At 45.9% G+C, this 17,043-nt stretch overlaps 1 pseudogene; it reads left to right on the top strand.

Annotated features, from left to right (window-relative positions):
• Positions 1-14,355: 14,355 nt before the first annotated feature.
• Positions 14,356-16,563, top strand: LOC113641255 (annotated as a pseudogene).
• The last annotated feature ends 480 nt before the right edge of the window (positions 16,564-17,043 follow it).

Here is a 17,043-nt window from a genome sequence, read left to right as displayed (position 1 = left end):
ACGAGACCAGAATTCCCGTGGGGCAGTTCCCCTCATTGTGCTGAGTGTTTTGATATGTCACATGTCCATTTTGTGCAAATTTTTGATTTGCTTTGTTTTGGGGGCGGGGCTACACGTGAAGTCACGTGACGTCACCAGAATTCCCGTGGGGCAGTTCCCCTCAATGTGCTGAGTGTTTTGATATGTCACATGTCCATGTTGTGCAAATTTTTAATTTTGCTTGTTTTTGGGGCAGGGCTGCACGTGATATCCCGTGACGTCACGTGACGTGAGCATAATACCCGTGGGGCAGTTCCCCTCATTGTGCTGAGTGTTTTGATATGTCACATGTCCATATTGTGCAAATTTTTGATTTCGCTTGTTTTGGGGGCGGGGCTACACGTGACGTCACGTGACGTGACTAGAATACGCGTGGGGCAGTTCCCCTCATTGTGCTGAGTGTTTTGATATGTCACAAGACCATTTTGTGCAAATTTTTAATTTTGCTTGTTTTTGGGGCGGGGCTACATGTGACGTGACGTGACGTCACGTGACGTGACCAGAATACCCGTGGGGTAGTTACCCTCATTGTGCTGAGTGTTTTGATATGTCACATGTCCATGTTGTTCAAATTTTTGATTTTGCTTGTTTTGGGGGCGGGGCTACACGTGACGTCACGTGACGCTACCAGAATTTGCGTGGGGCAGTTCCCCTCGTTGTGCTAAGTGTTTTGATATGTCACATGTCCATGTTGTACAAATTTAAAACTTTGCTTGTTTTGGGGGCGGGGCTACATGTGACATCACGTGACGTTACGTTACGAGACCATAATACCCGTGGGGCAGTTCCCCTCATTGTGCTGAGTATTTTGATATGTCACATGTCCATGTTGTGCAAATTTTTGATTTCGCTTGTTTTGGGGGCGGGGCTACACGTGGCGTCACGTGACGTCACGTGACGTGACCAGAATACCCGTGGGGCAGTTCCCCTCATTGTGCTGAGTGTTTTGATATGTCACATGTCCCTGTTGTGCAAATTTTTAATTTTGAATTGACGCGACGTGACCAGAATACCCGTGGGGCAATTCCCCTCTTTGTGCTGAGTGTTTTGATATGTCACATGTCCATGTTCTGCAAATTTTTGATTTTGCTTGTTTTGCGGGCGGGGCTACACGTGACGTCACGTGTCGTGACCAGAATATGCGTGGGGCAGTTCCCCTCGTTGTGCTAAGTGTTTTGATATGTCACATTGGACATTGTTGTGCAAATTTAAAACTTTGCTTGTTTTTGGGGTGGGGCTACATGTGACGTCACGTGACGTGACCAGAATACCCGTGGGGCAGTTCCCCTCATTGTGCTGAGTGATTTGATATATCACATGTCCATGTTGTGCAAATTTTTTATTTCGCTTGTTTTGGGGGCGGGGCTACACGTGACGTCATGTGCTGTCAAGTGACGTCACCAGAATACCCAGTGGGGTGCCAATACTTTTGGCAAAAAGTGGCTACTGAGGGTTTGGACATTTCATGTCAATACTGCAGTCATTATGGGATTCTACTTATTATTATACTGCGTGGATCACAGAGAGAGAAGCCGTGCCTGAGCTCTGAACACGCTGTGTGTGTGAGAGCTTAGAGGAATTTTCGGAATTCCCCATTCAAGTCTATGGGATGTTCGATCGTCGACTACCAGAAAACCGAAATTTCCGTCGGAAGTCCGAAATAAAAACTTCCTCCGGAGTAAGGTCCTAAAGAAACTGTCCGAGCTCGGTGTAAATCGCTCGAAAACTTGCCGAGTTATAAACCTCAAAAGTTTATAATGGAAGTCTAAGGGGAAAAAGGCCACTTTGAGCTTCCGAACCGGGAATGCCGGAATTCCGATCGCTTAGAAAAATAGAAGCAACAAACTTCAGACCAGGGTCTACAACATATCCGAATTTGGTGCATGTGGCTCGAACGCCCTAGGCCGCATTTTTTTTAATAAATTTTTGTCTAAGAATAGAAATAATAACTAGATTTGTAAAGTTCGTCGCGACAAACTTTGATGTTGGCTTTGACGGTGCAAGTATTCGCAAAGGCCGGTGCATTTTGGAGGCGAGTGGACAGAAAGATTGTGAAAGCTACTGGACCACTAGAGTGCCAATACTTTTGGAGGTGAGCGGACATGAGCATGTGACGTGATCCGAATACCCGTGAGGTAGTTCCCCTCATTGTGCTGAGTGTTTTGATATGTCACATGTCCATGTTGTGCAAATTTTTAATTTTACTTGTTTTTGGGGCAGGGCTACACGTGACCTCACGTGACGTCACGTGACGTGACCAGAATACCCGTGGGGCAGTTCCCCTCATTGTGCTGAGTGTTTTGATATGTCACATGTCCATTTTGTGCAAATTTTTAATTTTGCTTGTTTTTGGGGCGGGGCTACATGTGACGTGACGTGACGTCACGTGACGTGACCAGAATACCCGTGGGGTAGTTACCCTCATTGTGCTGAGTGTTTTGATATGTCACATGTCCATGTTGTTCAAATTTTTGATTTTGCTTGTTTTGGGGGCGGGGCTACACGTGACGTCATGTGACGTGACACGGATACCCCTGGGGCAGTTCCCCGCATTGTGCTGAGTGTTTTGATATGTCACATGTCCATGTTGTGCAAATTTTTAATTTCGCTTGTTTTGGGGGCGGGGCTACACGTGACCTCACGTGACGAGACCAGAATTCCCGTGGGGCAGTTCCCCTCATTGTGCTGACTGTTTTGATATGTCACATGTCCATGTTGTGCAAATTTTTGATTTCCTTTGTTTTGGGGGCGGGGATACACGTGAAGTCACATGACGTCACCAGAATTCCCGTGGGGCAGTTCCCCTCAATGTGCTGAGTGTTTTGATATGTCACATGTCCATGTTGTGAAAACTTTTTAATTTTGCTTGTTTTTGGGGCAGGGCTGCACGTGATATCCCGTGACGTCACGTGACTTGACCAGAATACCCTTGGGGCAGTTCCCCTCAATGTGCTGAGTGTTTTGATATGTCACATGTCCATGTTGTGCAAATTTTTAATTTTGCTTGTTTTTGGGGCAGGGCTGCACGTGATATCCCGTGACGTCACGTGACGTGAGCATAATACCCGTGGGGCAGTTCCCCTCATTGTGCTGAGTGTTTTGATATGTCACATGTCCATGTTGTGCAAATTTTTAATTTTGCTTGTTTTGGGGGCGGGGCTACATGTGACATCACGTGACGTCACGTGACGTGACTAGAATACCCGTGGGGCAGTTCCCCTCATTGTGCTGAGTGTTTTGATATGTCACATGTCCATGTTGTGCAAATTTTTGATCTCGCTTGTTTTGGGGCGGGGCTACACGTGACGTCACGTGACGTGACCAGAATACCCGGTGCATTTTGGAGGCGTGTGGACAGAAAGATTGTGAAAGCTACTGACCCGCTAGAGTGCCAATACTTTTGTAGGTGAGCGGACATGAGCATGTGACGTGATCCGAATACCCGTGAGGTAGTTCCCTTCATTGTGCTGAGTGTTTTGATATGTCACATATCCATGTTGTGCTAATTTTTAATTTTGCTTGTTTTTGGGGCAGGGCTGCACGTGATATCCCGTGATGTCACGTGACGTGACCAGAATACCCGTGGGGCAGTTCCCCTCAATGTGCTGAGTGTTTTGATATGTCACATGTCCTTGTTGTGCAAATTTTTAATTTTGCTTGTTTTTGGGGCAGGGCTGCACGTGATATCCCGTGACGTCACGTGACGTGAGCATAATACCCGTGGGGCAATTCCCCTCATTGTGCTGAGTGTTTTGATATGTCACATGTCCATGTTCTGTAAATTTTTGATTTTGCTTGTTTTGGGGGCGGGGCTACACGTGACGTCACGTGACGTGACCAGAATATGCGTGGGGCAGTTCTCCTCGTTGTGCTAAGTGTTTTGATATGTCACATGTCCATGTTGTACAAATTTAAAACTTTGCTTGTTTTTGGGGTGGGGCTACATGTGACATCACGTGACATCACGTGACGAGACCAGAATACCCGTGGGGCAGTTCCCCTTATTGTGCTGAGTATTTTGATATGTCACATGTCCATGTTGTGCAAATTTTTAATTTTGCTTGTTTTGGGGGCGGGGCTACATGTGACGTCACGTGACGTGACTAGAATACCCGTGGGGCAGTTCCCCTCATTGTGCTGAGTGATTTGATATATCACATGTCCATGTTGTGCAAATTTTTTATTTCGCTTGTTTTGGGGGCGGGGCTACACGTGACGTCATGTGCTGTCAAGTGACGTCACCAGAATACCCATTGGGGTGCCAATATTTTTGGCAAAAAGTGGCTACTGAGGGTTTGGACATTTCATGTCAATACTGCAGTCATTATGGGATTCTACTTATTATTATACTGCGTGGATCACAGAGAGAGAAGCCGTGCCTGAGCTCTGAACACGCTGTGTGTGTGAGAGCTTAGAGGAATTTTCGGAATTCCCCATTCAAGTCTATGGGATGTTCGATCGTCGACTACCAGAAAACCGAAATTTCCGTCGGAAGTCCGAAATAAAAACTTCCTCCGGAGTAAGGTCCTAAAGAAACTGTCCGAGCTCGGTGTAAATCGCTCGAAAACTTGCCGAGTTATAAACCTCAAAAGTTTATAATGGAAGTCTATGGGAAAAAAGGCCACTTTGAGCTTCCGAACCGGGAATGCCGGAATTCCGAGCGCTTAGAAAAATAGAAGCAACAAACTTCAGACCAGGGTCTACAACATATCCGAATTTGGTGCATGTGGCTCGAACGCCCTAGGCCGCATTTTTTTAAATAAATTTTTGTCTAAGAATAGAAATAATAACTAGATTTGTAAAGTTCGTCGCGACAAACTTTGATGTTGGCTTTGACGGTGCAAGTATTCGCAAAGGCCGGTGCATTTTGGAGGCGAGTGGACAGAAAGATTGTGAAAGCTACTGGACCACTAGAGTGCCATACTTTTGGAGGTGAGCGGACATGAGCATGTGACATGATCCGAATACCCGTGAGGTAGTTCCCCTCATTGTGCTGAGTGTTTTGATATGTCACATGTCCATGTTGTGCAAATTTTTAATTTTGCTTGTTTTTGTGGCAGGGCTACACGTGACCTCACGTGACGTGACCAGAATACCCGTGGGGCAGTTCCCCTCATTGTGCTGAGTGTTTTGATATGTCACATGTCCATGTTGTGCAAATTTTTGATTTCGCTTGTTTTGGGGCGGGGCTACACGTGAAGTCACGTGACGTGACCAGAATACCCGGTGCATTTTGGAGGCGAGTGGACAGACAGATTGTGAAAGCTACTGACCCGCTAGAGTGCCAATACTTTTGGAGGTGAGCGGACATGAGCATGTGACATGATCCGAATACCCGTGAGGTAGTTCCCCTCATTGTGCTGAGTGTTTTGATATGTCACATATCCATGTTGTGCTAATTTTTAATTTTGCTTGTTTTTGGGGCAGGGCTGCACGTGATATTGCTTGTTTTTGGGGCAGGGCTGCACGTGATATCCCGTGACGTCACGTGACGTGAGCATAATACCCGTGGGGCAATTCCGCTCATTGTGCTGAGTGTTTTGATATGTCACATGTCCATGTTCTGTAAATTTTTGATTTTGCTTGTTTTGGGGGCGGGGCTACACGTGACGTCACGTGACGTGACCAGAATATGCGTGGGGCAGTTCTCCTCGTTGTGCTAAGTGTTTTGATATGTCACATGTCCATGTTGTACAAATTTAAAACTTTGCTTGTTTTTGGGGTGGGGCTACATGTGACATCACGTGACGTCACGTGACGAGACCATAATACCCGTGGGGCAATTCCCCTTATTGTGCTGAGTATTTTGATATGTCACATGTCCATGTTGTGCAAATTTTTAATTTTGCTTGTTTTGGGGGCGGGGCTACATGTGACATATTGTGCAAATTTTTGATTTCGCTTGTTTTGGGGGCGGGGCTACACGTGACGTCACGTGACGTGACTAGAATACCCGTGGGGCAGTTCCCCTCATTGTGCTGAGTGTTTTGACATGTCACATGTCCCTGTTGTGCAAATTTTTAATTTTTAATTGACGTGACGTGACCAGAATACCCGTGGGGCAATTCCCCTCATTGTGCTGAGTGTTTTGATATGTCACATGTCCATGTTCTGCAAATTTTTGATTTTGCTTGTTTTGGGGGCGGGGCTACACGTGACGTCTCGTGACGTGACCAGAATATGCGTGGGGCAGTTCTCCTTGTTGTGCTAAGTGTTTTGATATGTCACATGTCCATGTTGTACAAATTTAAAACTTTGATTGTTTTTGGGGTGGGGCTACATGTGACATCACGTGACGTCACGTGACGAGACCAGAATACCCGTGGGGCAGTTCCCCTTATTGTGCTGAGTATTTTGATATGTCACATGTCCATGTTGTGCAAATTTTTAATTTTGCTTGTTTTGGGGGCGGGGCTACATGTGACATCACGTGACGTCACGTGACGTGACTAGAATACCCGTGGGGCAGTTCCCCTCATTGTGCTGAGTGATTTGATATATCACATGTCCATGTTGTGCAAATTTTTTCTTCGCTTGTTTTGGGGGCGGGGCTACACGTGACGTCATGTGCTGTCAAGTGACGTCACCAGAATACCCAGTGGGGTGCCAATACTTTTGGCAAAAAGTGGCTACTGAGGGTTTGGACTCTTCATGTCAATACTGCAGTCATTATGGGATTCTACTTATTATTATACTGCGTGGATCACAGAGAGAGAAGCCGTGCCTGAGCTCTGAACACGCTGTGTGTGTGAGAGCTTAGAGGAATTTTCGGAATTCCCCATTCAAGTCTATGGGATGTTCGATCGTCGACTACCAGAAAACCGAAAATTCCGTCGGAAGTCCGAAATAAAAACTTCCTCCGGAGTAAGGTCCTAAAGAAACTGTCCGAGCTCGGTGTAAATCGCTCGAAAACTTGCCGAGTTATAAACCTCAAAAGTTTTTAATGGAAGTCTATGGGAAAAAAGGCCACTTTGAGCTTCCGAACCGGGAATGCCGGAATTCCGATCGCTTAGAAAAATAGAAGCAACAAACTTCAGACCAGGGTCTACAACATATCCGAATTTGGTGCATGTGGCTCGAACGCCCTAGGCCGCATTTTTTTAAATAAATTTTTGTCTAAGAATAGAAATAATAACTAGATTTGTAAAGTTCGTCGCGACAAACTTTGATGTTGGCTTTGACGGTGCAAGTATTCGCAAATGCCGGTGCATTTTGGAGGCGAGTGGACAGAAAGATTGTGAAAGCTACTGGACCACTAGAGTGCCAATACTTTTGGAGGTGAGCGGACATGAGCATGTGACGTGATCCGAATACCCGTGAGGTAGTTCCCCTCATTGTGCTGAGTGTTTTGATATGTCACATGTCCATGTTGTGCAAATTTTTAATTTTGCTTGTTTTTGTGGCAGGGCTACACATGACCTCACGTGACGTCACGTGACGTGACCAGAATACCCGTGGGGCAGTTCCCCTCATTGTGCTGAGTGTTTTGATATGTCACATGTCCATTTTGTGCAAATTTTTAATTTTGCTTGTTTTTGGGGCGGGGCTACATGTGACGTAACGTGACGTCACGTGACGTGACCAAAATACCCGTGGGGTAGTTACCCTCATTGTGCTGAGTGTTTTGATATGTCACAAGTCCATGTTGTGCAAATTTTTGATTTCCTTTGTTTTGGGGGCGGGGCTACATGTGAAGTCACGTGACGTGACCAGAATACCCGTGGGGCAGTTCCCCTCATTGTGCTGAGTGTTTTGATATGTCACATGTCCATGTTGTGCAAATTTTTGATTTCGCTTATTTTGGGGCGGGGCTACACGTGACGTCACGTGACGTGACCAGAATACCCGGTGCATTTTGGAGGCGAGTTGACAGACAGATTGTGAAAGCTACTGACCCGCTAGAGTGCCAATACTTTTGGAGGTGAGCGGACATGAGCATGTGACATGATCCGAATACCCGTGAGGTAGTTCCCCTCATTGTGCTGAGTGTTTTGATATGTCACATATCCATGTTGTGCAAATTTTTAATTTTGCTTGTTTTTGGGGCAGGGCTGCACGTGATATCCCGTGATGTCACGTGACGTGACCAGAATACCCGTGGGGCAGTTCCCCTCAATGTGCTGAGTGTTTTGATATGTCACATGTCCATGTTGTGCAAATTTTTAATTTTGCTTGTTTTTGGGGCAGGGCTACATGTGACATCACGTGACGTCACGTGACGTGACTAGAATACCCGTGGGGCAGTTCCCCTCATTGTGCTGAGTGTTTTGATATGTCACATGTCTATATTGTGCAAATTTTTGATTTCGCTTGTTTTGGGAGCGGGGCTACACGTGACGTCAAGTGACGTGACTAGAATACCCGTGGGGCAGTTCCCCTCAATGTGCTGAGTGTTTTGATGTGTCACATGTCCATGTTGTGCAAATTTTTGATTTCGCTTGTTTTGGGGGCGGGGCTACACGTGACGTCACGTGACGTGACCAGAATACCCGTGGGGCAGTTGCCCTCATTGTGCTGAGTGTTTTGATATGTCACATGTCCCTGTTGTGCAAATTTTTAATTTTTAATTGACGTGACGTGACCAGAATACCCGTGGGGCAATTCCCCTCATTGTGCTGAGTGTTTTGATATGTCACATGTCCATGTTCTGCAAATTTTTGATTTTGCTTGTTTTGGGGGCGGGGCTACACGTGACGTCACGTGACGTGACCAGAATATGCGTGGGGCAGTTCTCCTCGTTGTGCTAAGTGTTTTGATATGTCACATGTCCATGTTGTGCAAATTTTTGATTTCGCTTGTTTTGGGGGCAGGGCTACACGTGGCGTCACGTGACGTCACGTGACATGACCAGAATACCCGTGGGGCAATTCCCCTCATTGTGCTGAGTGTTTTGATATGTAACATGTCCATGTTCTGCAAATTTTTTATTTTGTTGTTTTGGGGGCGGGGCTACACGTGACGTCACGTGATGTGACCAGAATATGCGTGGGGCAGTTCCCCTCGTTGTGCTAAGTGTTTTGATATGTCACACGTCCATGTTGTACAAATTTAAAACTTTACTTGTTTTTGGGGTGGGGCTACATGTGAAATCACGTGACGTCACGTGACGAGACCATAATACCCGTGGGGCAGTTCCCCTCATTGTGCTGAGTATTTTGATATGTCACATGTCCATGTTGTGCAAATTTTTAATTTTACTTGTTTTTGGGGCAGGGCTACACGTGACCTCACGTGACGTCACGTGACGTGACTAGAATACCCGTGGGGCAGTTCCCCTTATTGTGCTGAGTGATTTGATATATCACATGTCCATGTTGTGCAAATTTTTTATTTTGCTTGTTTTGGGGGCGGGGCTACATGTGACATCACGTGACGTCACGTGACGTGACTAGAATACCCGTGGGGCAGTTCCCCTCATTGTGCTGAGTGATTTGATATATCACATGTCCATGTTGTGCAAATTTTTTATTTTGCTTGTTTTGGGGGCGGGGCTGCACGTGATATCCCGTGACGTCACGTGACGTGAGCATAATACCCGTGGGGCAGTTCCCCTCATTGTGCTGAGTGTTTTGATATGTCACATGTCCATGTTGTGCAAATTTTTAATTTTGATTGTTTTGGGGGCGGGGCTACATGTGACATCACGTGACGTCACGTGACGTGACTAGAATACCCGTGGGGCAGTTCCCCTCATTGTGCTGAGTGTTTTGATATGTCACATGTCTATATTGTGCAAATTTTTGATTTCGCTTGTTTTGGGAGCGGGGCTACACGTGACGTCAAGTGACGTGACTAGAATACCCGTGGGGCAGTTCCTCTCAATGTGCTGAGTGTTTTGATGTGTCACATGTCCATGTTGTGCAAATTTTTGATTTCGCTTGTTTTGGGGGCGGGGCTACACGTGGCGTCACGTGACGTCACGTGACATGACCAGAATACCCGTGGTGCAGTTCCCCTCATTGTGCTGAGTGTTTTGATATGTCACATGTCCCTGTTGTGCAAATTTTTAATTTTTAATTGACGCGACGTGACCAGAATACCCGTTGGGCAATTCCCCTCATTGTGCTGAGTGTTTTGATATGTAACATGTCCATGTTCTGCAAATTTTTGATTTTGCTTGTTTTGGGGGCGGGGCTACACGTGACGTCACGTGACGTGACCAGAATATGCGTGGGGCAGTTCCCCTCGTTGTGCTAAGTGTTTTGATATGTCACATGTCCATGTTGTACAAATTTAAAACTTTGCTTGTTTTTGGGGTGGGGCTACATGTGACATCACGTGACGTCACGTGACGAGACCATAATACCCATGGGGCAGTTCCCCTTATTGTGCTGAGTATTTTGATATGTCACATGTCCATGTTGTGCAAATTTTTAACTTTGCTTGTTTTGGGGGCGGGGCTACATGTGACATCACGTGACGTCACGTGACGTGACTAGAATACCCGTGGGGCAGTTCCCCTCATTGTGCTGAGTGATTTGATATATCACATGTCCATGTTGTGCAAATTTTTTATTTTGCTTGTTTTGGGGGCGAGGCTGCACGTGATATCCCGTGACGTCACGTGACGTGAGCATAATACCCGTGGGGCAGTTCCCCTCATTGTGCTGAGTGTTTTGATATGTCACATGTCCATGTTGTGCAAATTTTTAATTTTGCTTGTTTTGGGGGCGAGGCTACATGTGACATCACGTGACGTCACGTGACGTGACTAGAATACCCGTGGGGCAGTTCCCCTCATTGTGCTGAGTGTTTTGATATGTCACATGTCTATATTGTGCAAATTTTTGATTTCGCTTGTTTTGGGAGCGGGGCTACACGTGACGTCAAGTGACGTGACTAGAATACCCGTGGGGCAGTTCCCCTCAATGTGCTGAGTGTTTTGATGTGTCACATGTCCATGTTGTGCAAATTTTTGATTTCGCTTGTTTTGGGGGCGGGGCTACACGTGACGTCACGTGACGTGACCAGAATACCCGTGGGGCAGTTGCCCTCATTGTGCTGAGTGTTTTGATATGTCACATGTCCCTGTTGTGCAAATTTTTAATTTTTAATTGACGTGACGTGACCAGAATACCCGTGGGGCAATTCCCCTCATTGTGCTGAGTGTTTTGATATGTCACATGTCCATGTTCTGCAAATTTTTGATTTTGCTTGTTTTGGGGGCGGGGCTACACGTGACGTCACGTGACGTGACCAGAATATGCGTGGGGCAGTTCTCCTCGTTGTGCTAAGTGTTTTGATATGTCACATGTCCATGTTGTGCAAATTTTTGATTTCGCTTGTTTTGGGGGCGGGGCTACACGTGGCGTCACGTGACGTCACGTGACGTGACCAGAATACCCGTGGGGCAGTTCCCCTCATTGTGCTAAGTGTTTTGATATGTCACATGTCCCTGTTGTGTAAATTTTTTATTTTGTTGTTTTGGGGGCGGGGCTACACGTGACGTCACGTGATGTGACCAGAATATGCGTGGGGCAGTTCCCCTCGTTGTGCTAAGTGTTTTGATATGTCACACGTCCATGTTGTACAAATTTAAAACTTTACTTGTTTTTGGGGTGGGGCTACATGTGAAATCACGTGACGTCACGTGACGAGACCATAATACCCGTGGGGCAGTTCCCCTCATTGTGCTGAGTATTTTGATATGTCACATGTCCATGTTGTGCAAATTTTTAATTTTACTTGTTTTTGGGGCAGGGCTACACGTGACCTCACGTGACGTCACGTGACGTGACCAGAATACCCGTGGGGCAGTTCCCCTCATTGTGCTGGGTGTTTTGATATGTCACATGTCCATGTTGTGCAAATTTTTTATTTTGCTTGTTTTGGGGGCGGGGCTGCACGTGATATCCCGTGACGTCACGTGACGTGAGCATAATACCCGTGGGGCAGTTCCCCTCATTGTGCTGAGTGTTTTGATATGTCACATGTCCATGTTGTGCAAATTTTTAATTTTGATTGTTTTGGGGGCGGGGCTACATGTGACATCACGTGACGTCACGTGACGTGACTAGAATACCCGTGGGGCAGTTCCCCTCATTGTGCTGAGTGTTTTGATATGTCACATGTCTATATTGTGCAAATTTTTGATTTCGCTTGTTTTGGGAGCGGGGCTACACGTGACGTCAAGTGACGTGACTAGAATACCCGTGGGGCAGTTCCTCTCAATGTGCTGAGTGTTTTGATGTGTCACATGTCCATGTTGTGCAAATTTTTGATTTCGCTTGTTTTGGGGGCGGGGCTACACGTGGCGTCACGTGACGTCACGTGACATGACCAGAATACCCGTGGTGCAGTTCCCCTCATTGTGCTAAGTGTTTTGATATGTCACATGTCCCTGTTGTGCAAATTTTTAATTTTTAATTGACGCGACGTGACCAGAATACCCGTTGGGCAATTCCCCTCATTGTGCTGAGTGTTTTGATATGTAACATGTCCATGTTCTGCAAATTTTTGATTTTGCTTGTTTTGGGGGCGGGGCTACACGTGACGTCACGTGACGTGACCAGAATATGCGTGGGGCAGTTCCCCTCGTTGTGCTAAGTGTTTTGATATGTCACATGTCCATGTTGTACAAATTTAAAACTTTGCTTGTTTTTGGGGTGGGGCTACATGTGACATCACGTGACGTCACGTGACGAGACCATAATACCCATGGGGCAGTTCCCCTTATTGTGCTGAGTATTTTGATATGTCACATGTCCATGTTGTGCAAATTTTTAACTTTGCTTGTTTTGGGGGCGGGGCTACATGTGACATCACGTGACGTCACGTGACGTGACTAGAATACCCGTGGGGCAGTTCCCCTCATTGTGCTGAGTGATTTGATATATCACATGTCCATGTTGTGCAAATTTTTTATTTTGCTTGTTTTGGGGGCGAGGCTGCACGTGATATCCCGTGACGTCACGTGACGTGAGCATAATACCCGTGGGGCAGTTCCCCTCATTGTGCTGAGTGTTTTGATATGTCACATGTCCATGTTGTGCAAATTTTTAATTTTGCTTGTTTTGGGGGCGGGGCTACATGTGACATCACGTGACGTCACGTGACGTGACTAGAATACCCGTGGGGAAGTTCCCCTCATTGTGCTGAGTGTTTTGATATGTCACATGTCCATATTGTGCAAATTTTTGATTTCGCTTGTTTTGGGGGCGGGGCTACACGTGACGTCACGTGACGTGACTAGAATACGCGTGGGGCAGTTCCCCTCAATGTGCTGAGTGTTTTGATGTGCCACATGTCCATGTTGTGCAAATTTTTGATTTCGCTTGTTTTGGGGGCGGGGCTACACGTGGCGTCACGTGACGTCACGTGACGTGACCAGAATACCCGTGGGGCAGTTCCCCTCATTGTGCTGAGTGTTTTGATATGTCACATGTCCCTGTTGTGCAAATTTTTAATTTTGAATTGACGCGACGTGACCAGAATACCCGTGGGGCAATTCCCCTCATTGTGCTGAGTGTTTTGATATGTCACATGTCCATGTTGTGCAAATTTTTGATTTTGCTTGTTTTGGGGGCGGGGCTACACGTGACGTCACGTGACGTGACCAGAATATGCGTGGGGCAGTTCCCCTCGTTGTGCTAAGTGTTTTGATATGTCACATGTCCATGTTGTGTAAATTTAAAACTTTGCTTGTTTTTGGGGTGGGGCTACATGTGACATCATGTGACGTCATGTGACGAGACTATAATACCCGTGGGGCAGTTCCCCTTATTGTGCTGAGTATTTTGATATGTCACATGTCTATGTTGTGCAAATTTTTAATTTTGCTTGTTTTGGGGGCGGGGCTACATGTGACGTCACGTGACGTGACTAGAATACCCGTGGGGCAGTTCCCCTCATTGTGCTGAGTGATTTGATATATCACATGTCCATGTTGTGCAATTTTTTTATTTCGCTTGTTTTGGGGGCGGGGCTACACGTGACGTCATGTGCTGTCAAGTGACGTCACCAGGATACCCAGTGGGGTGCCAATACTTTTGGCAAAAAGTGGCTACTGAGGGTTTGGACATTTCATGTCAATACTGCAGTCATTATGGGATTCTACTTATTATTATACTGCGTGGATCACAGAGAGAGAAGCCGTGCCTGAGCTCTGAACACGCTGTGTGTGTGAGAGCTTAGAGGAATTTTCGGAATTCCCCATTCAAGTCTATGGGATGTTCGATCGTCGACTACCAGAAAACCGAAAATTCCGTCGGAAGTCCGAAATAAAAACTTCCTCCGGAGTAAGGTCCTAAAGAACCTGTCAGAGTTCGGTGTAAATCGCTCGAAAACTTGCCGAATTACAAACCTCAGAAGTTTATAATGGAAGTCTATGGGAAAAAAGGCCACTTTGAGCTTCCGAACCGGGAATGCCGGAATTCCAATCGCTAAGAAAAATAGAAGCAACAAACTTCAGGCCAGGGTCTACGACATATCCGAATTTGGTGCATGTGGCTCGAACGCCCTAGGCCGCATTTTTTTAAATAGTTTTTTGTCTAATAATAATAATAATAATAATAATAAGCTTATAACGGAAATCAGAATGTTGGCTTCTACAAAGCCAACATAATAAATGCTGTAGAAGTGCAGTTCATTATTAGTTCATGTTAAGTAATGTGGTAACTAATGTCAACTAATGAACCTTTATTATAAAGTTTTAGAAAAAAGAAAAAAGTGCCCAAGGGTGGATTCGAACCCCGAATGTCTGCATGCTAAACAGATTCGCTATCCCCTAAGCCAACTTGGTAGCTATCCGTGTTTCGGCAGGAAAGCCCCCGCTCACCCCGCCTCCCCGTGTCTCTCTCCCAGACTATATACCGTGACCTTATACTACCTGTCTTGTCTTGTTTCTGGAGCCAAACGTGTCTGTAACTAAGGAGTACAACATTAGACAACACTATGAAACGAAACACCAGAACTAGTATAAGAACCTGACATGACTCAAAGGAGCCAGAAAGCAGAGGAGATGAAAAGAAGTTTGGTTTCACAACACAATGTGTTCAAAAAAGCCACATCACAATGTGAGGCTGCTGTAAAGGCTAGTTATATTGTGACAGAAGAAATCGCAAAATCAGCCCGGCCTTTTAATGAGGGAGAGCTTGTAAAAAAAAGTGCATGATGAAAGTTTGTGACTGTGTGCCCAGAGAAATAACAAGCCTTTTCAAACGTAAGCCTGTGCAGGAACAAAGTAGCTGAGCGCACATGTGAACTTGCCACCAATCTCTATGACCAGCTGATGGAAAAGGTTTCGTTTGTTTCTCCCTTGCAGTGGACGAGAGCACCAAGACATTTGTGACTGTGCAGCTGTCAGTGTTCATCCGTAAAGTGGACTCAAATCTGTGTGTTACGAAGGAGCTTTTGGGATTTAAATCCATGCATGGCACAAACACAGGGAAGGAAATCTTTGAGGAGGTTTGCAAATGTGTAACTGAAATGAAGCTGCCGTGGGATAAACTTGTGGGATTAACCACAGATGGTGCGCCAGCGATGAGAGGTAAAAAGAATGGACTAGTGGGCAGGATTCGGGAAAAGATGCGGGAAGAGAATTGTGCAGGTGAGCTATCTGTTTATCAATTTTTTTTTTCTATGTAAGTATTGTATAACTATATTTTTTGTTGTTTTTCTTCTTCTTTTGTACGGTGACCTTGAGTGTTAGAAAGGCGCCTTTAAATAAAATGTATTATTATTATTATTATTATTATTATTATTACTGCATCATACATAAAGAATCACTGCATCATACATAAAGAATCACTGTGTGGTAAAGCCCTTAAGATGGAACACGTTATGACCACAGTAACACAAGTTGTTAATTTTTTAAGAGTCAAAGGTCTGAATCACCGCCAGTTTAAGTCTTTTCTAAACGAGTGTGGTTCTGAATATGCAGACGTGCCATATCACACAGAGGTGAGATGGTTAAGCCGCATCATCACATACATGTACGCAGCAGTGAGAGCTTTTAAATCTAAATTGTGCCTGTGGGAGAAACAGATGCTGCAAGGAAACCTTAACCATTTTCTCTGCTGCCAAACCATAAAAACACAGATCTCTACTGCCGTGTGCGCACAGTTTGCTGAAAAACTCAGTGTACTCGGCCCTGAGTTTAGCCAGCGATTTGCCGACTTTGATGTCCAGAAATGTAGATTTCAACTGCTTAGTAATCCCTTCGCAGTTGATGTGGAAAACGCACCAAACCACCTCCAAATGGAGCTGATTGAACTCCAGTGTAATGACACGTTGAAGTCAAAGTATGATGCTGTTGGCACCACACAGTTTCCACAGTTCATCCTTGACACAGTGCCTCAGCTCCGCACCCAAGCTGCTCAATTGCTCTCCCTGTACGGCAGCACTTATCTGTGTGAGCAACTTTTCTCCTTGATGAAGATGACAAAAACATCTCACAGGAGTCGTCTGACTGATGAACACCTTCGTTCGATACTGAGGGTTTCCTCAGCTCAGAGCCTGAGCCCAGACATTGATGAACTAACATCCAAGAGAAGATGCCAGGTGTCACGACATGAAACAGGTTAGATCCAAATGCTGATTTATTAGGCAAAATCCAAGACGGGCGAGGGTCACACATCAGGCAAATAACAACATCACAGGAAATCCAAGAGCAGAAGTCAATAATCCAGGCGTAGGTCAGGGCAGGCAGCAAACGTTCACAAACACGAAAAACAAGCAAGGTCAAAAACAGGGAAACAAACAGAACAGAATAAACGCTCAGTATGAAGACAGTGCTAACAGTACCTCGCAACACGAAAGAGTTCTGAGTGAGCTTAAATAGACCGGGTGATTACCAACAGGAAACAGGTGTGCTGTGCAGTGAATAGTGGGAAATGGGGTCCTGATGCTCGAGTACAGCAAATCCTCTGCAGGCCAGCAGAGGGAGCCCTCATGGCTCTCATAACTGAGTCTCCCCCTACGAGCGGCTTCCAGACGCTCCCAAGTCCACAAAACCCAGTCCAGGAGGGTGGAGCGAAGACGCAACCAGGGTGGGAGGGCGGGTCG

This window comes from Tachysurus fulvidraco, chromosome 2 (assembly GCF_022655615.1).
Source record: "Tachysurus fulvidraco isolate hzauxx_2018 chromosome 2, HZAU_PFXX_2.0, whole genome shotgun sequence".
Classification (NCBI taxonomy): Eukaryota; Metazoa; Chordata; class Actinopteri; order Siluriformes; family Bagridae; genus Tachysurus; species Tachysurus fulvidraco.
This window is presented reverse-complemented; position numbering and strand designations above follow the sequence as displayed.